The sequence below is a fragment of the Aegilops tauschii genome, chromosome 7 (assembly GCF_002575655.3).
Source record: "Aegilops tauschii subsp. strangulata cultivar AL8/78 chromosome 7, Aet v6.0, whole genome shotgun sequence".
NCBI classification, from domain to species: Eukaryota; Viridiplantae; Streptophyta; class Magnoliopsida; order Poales; family Poaceae; genus Aegilops; species Aegilops tauschii.
Genome location: NC_053041.3, coordinates 633,976,534 through 633,984,101, shown reverse-complemented (window position 1 = coordinate 633,984,101; position 7,568 = coordinate 633,976,534).

The following is a 7,568-nucleotide window of genomic DNA, read 5'->3' as shown; positions in this document are numbered from 1 at the left end:
CTGCAGCTCTTGCCCGTTGCATGTTAATCATTCGTAGTCTACTTTTGCTCTTACGATATAATACATGTCAATCACATGTATCACCGCTCGTTCTCGTTTGTACTTTTTAATGGGATTCTCTTTTCGTACCGTATGCCATCAGATTCCGACATGTTTTATGGATTTGACATGTATTATATCATGTGTCATCTCTATAATATCACCCTTTTTTGTGAAGTTCACGCCTTTGAAGAATGAAGTTTTGCAGAAAATTTGAAAAAAAGCATTGTTTTGCTTAACGCTACAAATGAACACTTAAAGATAATTTCGAGAGCACATTTCAAATTTCCTATACCATTTCTGATGATGTTTCTACGTTTTCTTTTGAGAATTGATGGTGTTTGTACGTGCATTTGGTTCTTGGAGATGTTTGTCAAACCCATCTCAAATAAGTAATTTATCACCGGTTATCCATTGTTCTTTCCATTCTAATTGACACGCCTTAATATTACTAAATTCCTTTAGAATTTACATGTCTTATTAATGTTTGCCAAATCCTCTCCCCACATCGCCTAGCCGGAATGCCAACATGCTACATGCCCGCGAGGCAAACTTGGAGGCGACGGACGGCAACCAGCGAAGATGGGCCAACATGCAGGAGGACATCCTGCAAATAATAACATCTCGGATTGACGTGCTTAGTCGTGCTCGACTTGCTGGTACTTGCACCGTCCTTCTAGAGACAGTTCCTAGAATATCCCTTGACATGCCGCTTGATTTACCATGCGTGCTCGAGGAAGATCTCTCGTGGCCGATCGGGCTGCCACAGGAAGGTACGCGATGTACGCTCATGCCTCTGGATGCCCCGGCACTGCATGCACGCTTTATGTCTACTCCTGACAAACGCTGGGTTGGTGCTAACGGTGACTGGCTAGCGTATGTCGGGGATGCTGGCCATATTGAACTGCACAATGTGTACACTACGGTCACTGTGCCACTTCCGCCCATTTCCAGCATAGGGTTTGATCTGGAAGACTTGCCAGACAGCGTGCAATTCCACTTTGATCAAGCAAGGGCAAAGCTGAACAAGATAGCTATCGCTGATGCACCATCCAAGAAGGCCGGCTATAGCAAGTACACTGTGATCGCGGTGTTCGACATCTCAATTGCCATCGCCAGGGGTGGTTTCACCTCCGACGGGTGGAAACTATTAAGGTCGGACCTCATGTTCCCTTTTGTGTATGAAGATGCTGTTCTTCATGGCGGACGGATCTTTGCACTGACAAACGAGGGGTCTGTTTTCGTTTGGCAGCTCTCGTACGGTAAGCTCAACTACATTGATCACATTTTAGGAACTATTGCAATTCAGACAACTAATATGATGAACGGTTTTTGGGCAGGATTGAACTTGGCTCCTCAGAAAATCCCGGCTCCTGTTATCATCGATGGACAGGACCTCACGCCTCTCTCTTGGAATCTTGTACCTGACATAAATGACAATCAAACTATGTTATTGGTCCACACACGTGGGGTTGTAACAGGGGAAGAGGTCGAGAGTCCATATCTGGAGCGAGGACTGCGCTCATATGGAACAATGCGCTGCCTTGTGTTCCAGTTGAATGGCATGGTCTGGAATCTTGCTGGGGCTCACTGGGAAAGGAAACATGATCTTGGAGCATACTCTCTGTTCATTGGCATGAATTATCCACTGATGATTGAAATGCCACCATCTGTACATGATGCCCAGGATCTTCCCTTCATGAAGCATGGATGCATTTTCAGTATGCATGAACGCATTAGGAGTTGGAATGGAGACTTTCCTGACCTATGCCGTTTCAGCTTGAATGAAGATCTTGCACTAGGTGTAGAACTTACCAGCAATCAAGCTCGGGCGCGATGCCCCCCTATCTGGCTCGTGCCATCCATGCGGAACGCAGAGGACTGGAATGTCCGCTAAGATAACTAGTCATTGTATTGTTCCTTGTTCGTTGTTCCGTTCAGCTATTGTACTTTATTTTGTACTCAGTTAAAGTTGTGTGAATTTCATGTGTTTCGTGATATTTTGTCACCTTTTATCTGGCACATATATGTCGTGTGTAATGGGCATAAATAATGCTCCCTCCGTCCCACAGTATAAGTCATCTTTGCAAGCTATGTTAGCTTTCAAAGACGTCTTATATTGTGGGACGGATGGAGTATATAACAGTGGTATTTGTAGCACAAATGTGAGAGATTTGTATCAATGCCTTGGGCTGGCACGTGTATGACTTTCTAAGGGAGACAACTCTTTTTAAATCTCTATGCCACCGAGGAGATACATCTCTCCCGGGTCTCTCCATCAAACTAGTCTTCCGGTCGGCCACCCGATGAGAACGTAATATCTATAGTAGAAGTTATTTGGTTGCACCATAGTTCAAATGCATTATTTTTTAAAGATATTGGGTTCAAAGCATATGATTGGAGTGTAGAGAAAGCAAAGCATATGACTTTGAAGGTTTTATGGCAATGGAGAAAGTAACCTCTTTAGGGTAGAAATGTGTTTATTGGTAATTCACAGCTTGTTTCCACGCGTTCTATTTTCTTGTTTGATTGGCCTGTCATTACCTCTTTCTAAAATAAGAGTTCCCTTTAAATCGGCAATGTTTCATTTTGCCTCAGCGCCAAAAGTCCTTGGTTGTTTCCATCCCAAAATTCTAATCCGTATCAGTACTTGCCATTTTGTTCCAACCGGCTGGCTTTTATATAAACACCCAGACATGCCATCTGGCCTCCACCACAATCCATCACATCACAACGTGAGAAGCAACGAACGCGGCGTAGTAATGCGTACGTATACACCTAACCGTCGACGATGGTGTGGATTCGAGGGGAAAAAGAAAAGATACGTTGCAACTATGGCCCGTTTGCATGCACGTAATCTTGCTGGATCTGGTTTCACACTGCACGCCACCAGGCTGACTATTTTAATTAAAAAGGAAATGCTTGATTATTGGGTTTGTGCTTTGTTATTTTACGTCCTATCCTCTGCCAGCTTTTCTGCAGTCTTGCTCCTGAGTTTGTCCATAATATTGATACGAATTATTTTCAGATCCAATATCATCCCAACTTTTTGTATGGAGTTTATCCATTTGAAGAATGGATTTTCCGATAGAATTTTCAGAGATGTGTTGCTTAACGCAACAGATGTGCACTTCATTCGTTGTCACACAGAAGATTGGCATTAAATTCGTTTTCAGAATAGATCTAGGATTTTTCTACAATCTTATTGTGGTGTTTCTGGTTGAGTTTGGTTCCTACGCAGATGATTGTAGACATTCCATCATTCATTTTCACAAACAGATCTAGGATTTTCAATCCTTTATCGTGGTGGTTTCTAGGTGCATTTAGTTCTTACAGATATTTGTCAAAATCTCCATTGTTTGCTTTCAGACTAGATCTAGGATTTTCTATCTTTTGTCGTGTTGTTTTTTGGTGCATCCAGTTCCTGCAAATTCTTTTAAACCCTTCACCGCTTCATTTTCAGAATAGATCTAAGATTTTCAATTCTTTTTTATCATAGTTTTTAGATGGATTTAGTTCCTCTATATGCTTTCAAACCCTTCATTGTTTATATTTTGAATAGATCTAGGATTTTCTATCTTTTATCATGGTGTTTTTGTGTTCGTTTCCTCCATATGCTTTCAAACCCTTTATAGTTTTTTTTTAGAATAGAGCACTGTTCGGAGTCCCTCCACTCCGGCTAATTTTTTTTAAATAATACATTTTTTTTAAATTACAGAAATATTACGCTGAAAAAAGAATTTTCAAAAATAATACACCGTCGGCCCGCTGCAGGCCGACTGGTGTCCCATCAGCTTGCTGCTGGCCGATTGGGCTGTCGGCCACCAGATCAAGCCCAGTCGGCCTGCAGTTGGCCGACAGGGTCCAGTCTGCCTGCAGTTGGCCGATAGGCCTGCAGTGGGCCGACTAGGCGTGCTGTGGGCCGACTGGTGCATGTGCCAATATTTTTTTTCCGAATGATCGCTGATTTTTTTTGTAAAACTTTGACGTATTCCGCACAACCCTTTCCCGCCACCCATTTCCCGCCACCCGTTTCCCGCCACCCATTTCCCGCCAACCCTTTCCCGCCACCCGTTTCCCGCCACCCATTTCCAGCCACCCGTTTCCCGCCACCCATTTCCCGCCATACCGGAGCTCGCTTTCCCGCCATTTTCTCCTGTCTACCTATAAAACCCCCTTCAGACGGAGGTGGATAAGCATTGCAGTGTAGTGTAGTTGAGATGTCCCATTATCCTTTCGATCGTAGTTTTCACCCTGGGATGAGCAGGACTCTTCTGAGGCTAGCTACCGATTTCAGGATGGATAATAGGATAGTTCCATGGGACGAACTCACTGGTAGTGACACCATAATGAATGAGTTGGCTCACCAATTACGTAGGTCTGGGTGGCCTGAAAGGACCTATGGGGAGGTACGTAAAGAACTTCTTAGGTTGCATGACAAGTGGAAGAAGGTAGTGGTGCCGAAGAGTGAAACTTTCAGAAGGATTGCAGCAAATAATCCATGTTTATGGACTGAGGAGAGCGAGGACGAAGATGATATCTTCATGCCGCCGCTTCCGGGTTCTGCATCGTCGAAGGGCAAGAGTTCTTCATCATCGAAGGGCAAGGTTTCTGCATCGTCGAAGGGCAAGAGTTCTTCATCGTCGAAGGGCAAGAGTTCTGCATCGATCGAGGATGACGATGATGACTTCATGTAGTTTTTATGCTGTATGTTGTGAGTTCAGTTACGTGCCATTTAATTTATATGTAGTTCTATCTAGTTGTTTGTAATGTCTCATTGTATAAATATTATGTTCTATCTAAATATGATCTTGGACTTCCGATAACAGAGTACTAAAATAGAGTAGGCATATGTCTCGTACATAAGTACATAGTCATTTGTCTTATACATAGAATAGACATAAGTCTCACACAGAAATAGATGGTAATGTCTCTACTGATAGATAGGAGCGTCAGTGACGACGTCTGGCCTGGCGGGGAGGCGGATTTCGAATGACAAATTCATCACATATAACTCGGTTTCCTGTAGCAATGCAACTCAACAACCCTTTTCCATTCCCATTCGCTCAGCATTTCTTGAATCTTGCCATCATCAGTTATGTCAATCAATTTTCTTTCCCCAGGGCCATCTGACTGCTTCCTGCTGACGTAGTACACAAAATCGTCTTCCTTCAACCCTTGCTTCAACATGAATTTAGTCTTCAACCAATCAAAAATGAGGTCCACTTCACTAACTTGCACAACGGTTGGAGAAAAGCCTTGGACATGAACAATAGGGCTAAGCACCCACTGAGTACCCTTAGCCATCTGCAACACACAAATCGCATTGAGTACCTAACCTACCCCTTAATATCCCCACTAACAAATATTAGACATGTCTATATATTACCAAGCTATATGTTACAGAATATTAACGGAGCAACTAATACAATTCACCCACCTACAAGTATATTACGAATATTTGCCGTAGCAACTACAAATATTGACAGATTAATATATTTGAATGGACTGCCTATATTACGGACCTTTTTTCTGGACTACTACATATACTGACACTCCTAAATACTTGACATCCACATATAGGACGGATTATTACCGGAGCAACTACACATTTTTACACAACTAATTAGTTGACATCTAAATATATTAACAAATACTACCGGAGCACCTAAGAAAAATAAAATGTGGGCTGAAATATACCCTTGAAGCGTGCGTGCGAACGAAGAACGAAGAACGGCGGCCACCAAACTGCCGGTGCTCCGGCTCCAACGAAGAACGACGAACAACAGCTTCACCTCCACCACACTGCCCCAACTTCACCACCACCACACTGCAATGCTTATCCAGCTCCATCTGAAGGGGGTTTTATAGGTAGAGAGGAGAAAACGGCGGGAAAGAACGACTGCGGTAAGGCGGCAAAGGGTTGGCGGGAAATGGGAGGAGGGAAACGGGTGGCGGGAAACGGGTGGCGGGAAATAGGAGGAGGGAAACGGGTGGCGGGAAACGGGTGGCGGGACACGGGGCGGGAAATGGGAGGAGGGAAACGGGTGGCGGGAAATGGGTGGCGGGACATGGGGCGGGAAATGGGAGGAGGGAAACGGGTGGCGGGAAACGGGTGGCGGGAAAAAGTTGGCGCGAACATATGGCGGGAAAGGGTTCTTCATCATCAAAGGGCAAGGTTTCTGCATCGATCGAGGATGACGATGATGACTTCATGTAGTTTTTATGCCGTATGTTGTGAGTTCAGTTACGTACCATTTAATTTAGATGTAGTTCTATCTAATTGTTTGTAATGTCTCGTTGTATGAATATTATGTTCTATCTAAATTTGATCTTGTAGTTCCGATAACAGAGTACTAAAATAGAGTAGGCATATGTCTCGTACATAAGTACATAGTCATTTTTCTCATACATAGAATAGACATAAGTCTCACACAGAAATAGATGGTAATGTCTCTACTGATAGATAGAAGCGTCAGTGAGGACGTCTGGCCTGGCGGGGAGGCGGATCTGGAATCGGGGACCATCCCAACCTGTCGGGTGCCCTAACGTGACGAGGAGGAATCTCAGACTCTCCCTGGCCATGCTGTGTATCCTGTGTCGGGCCTGGTGGAGGAGTCGAAAACATGTTCATCCACTGCGTGTGCTGCGACATCTGAGCCTGTATGTTGTCCTCAGGATGTTGATCACTCCCCCACATATCATGTGATGCCGACATAGACGCCTGATATCCATAGGCTCCTACGCGATGGAACGTTTCATCATGAAGAATGAGGTCGCGTCAATTAATATTGAAAACAATAAATATGAAGACACATACCTGCTGGGTGTGACGTCTGCTCTGGCTCAAACACGAAACTGGACGAGGGACCGTGCTGCTGTGGCTGTGGAGATAACACGAAGCTCGATGAGGGACCGTGTTGCTGTGGCTGTGGAGAAAACACGAAGCTCGACGTGGGACCATAGTGCTGCGGGTGCCACGTAGAACTGCCAGGTTGGGCAGGACGGGGTGGCCTGGTTGTCGGCTGATGTGCTAGACGTGGACGTGGTTGATGTCGGTGCATGGAGTGACGCGGCTGCTCCTGCTGGTGCTGAACAACATCGGTTCTCTGGGTGCACGTGATAGCCTAGTACACAGTCCGTATCTTATTCTGAATTCTTTCCAAGAAGGGTTGTACCACTGGACGATGCTGAAGAAGAGGTCCAGACGATAGTGATCGTCCAAAGGTGGTCACGTCGTCGTAGAGTTCACGTGTCAAGGTAGCCTGCAAATTTGCATGACGATTAATAATGTCTGTCTCTTGCACGTCAAAGTATGTGAGAACATTACGTAAGAAAATATATCTTACCGCGTACTGCCTAGAGCCCGAAGTATCATAGCTCGGGTACATATCCAACGGAGTAGGATCCGGTATCTCCTCTGGGTGGGAGTACTCAACAATGCGTAACCGTGTTCCGGTCATGTAGCGCCGCAAATAGAGATTGAATTCATCGAGATCGAAATTGCGATTCTCGTGCCATAGATTTGT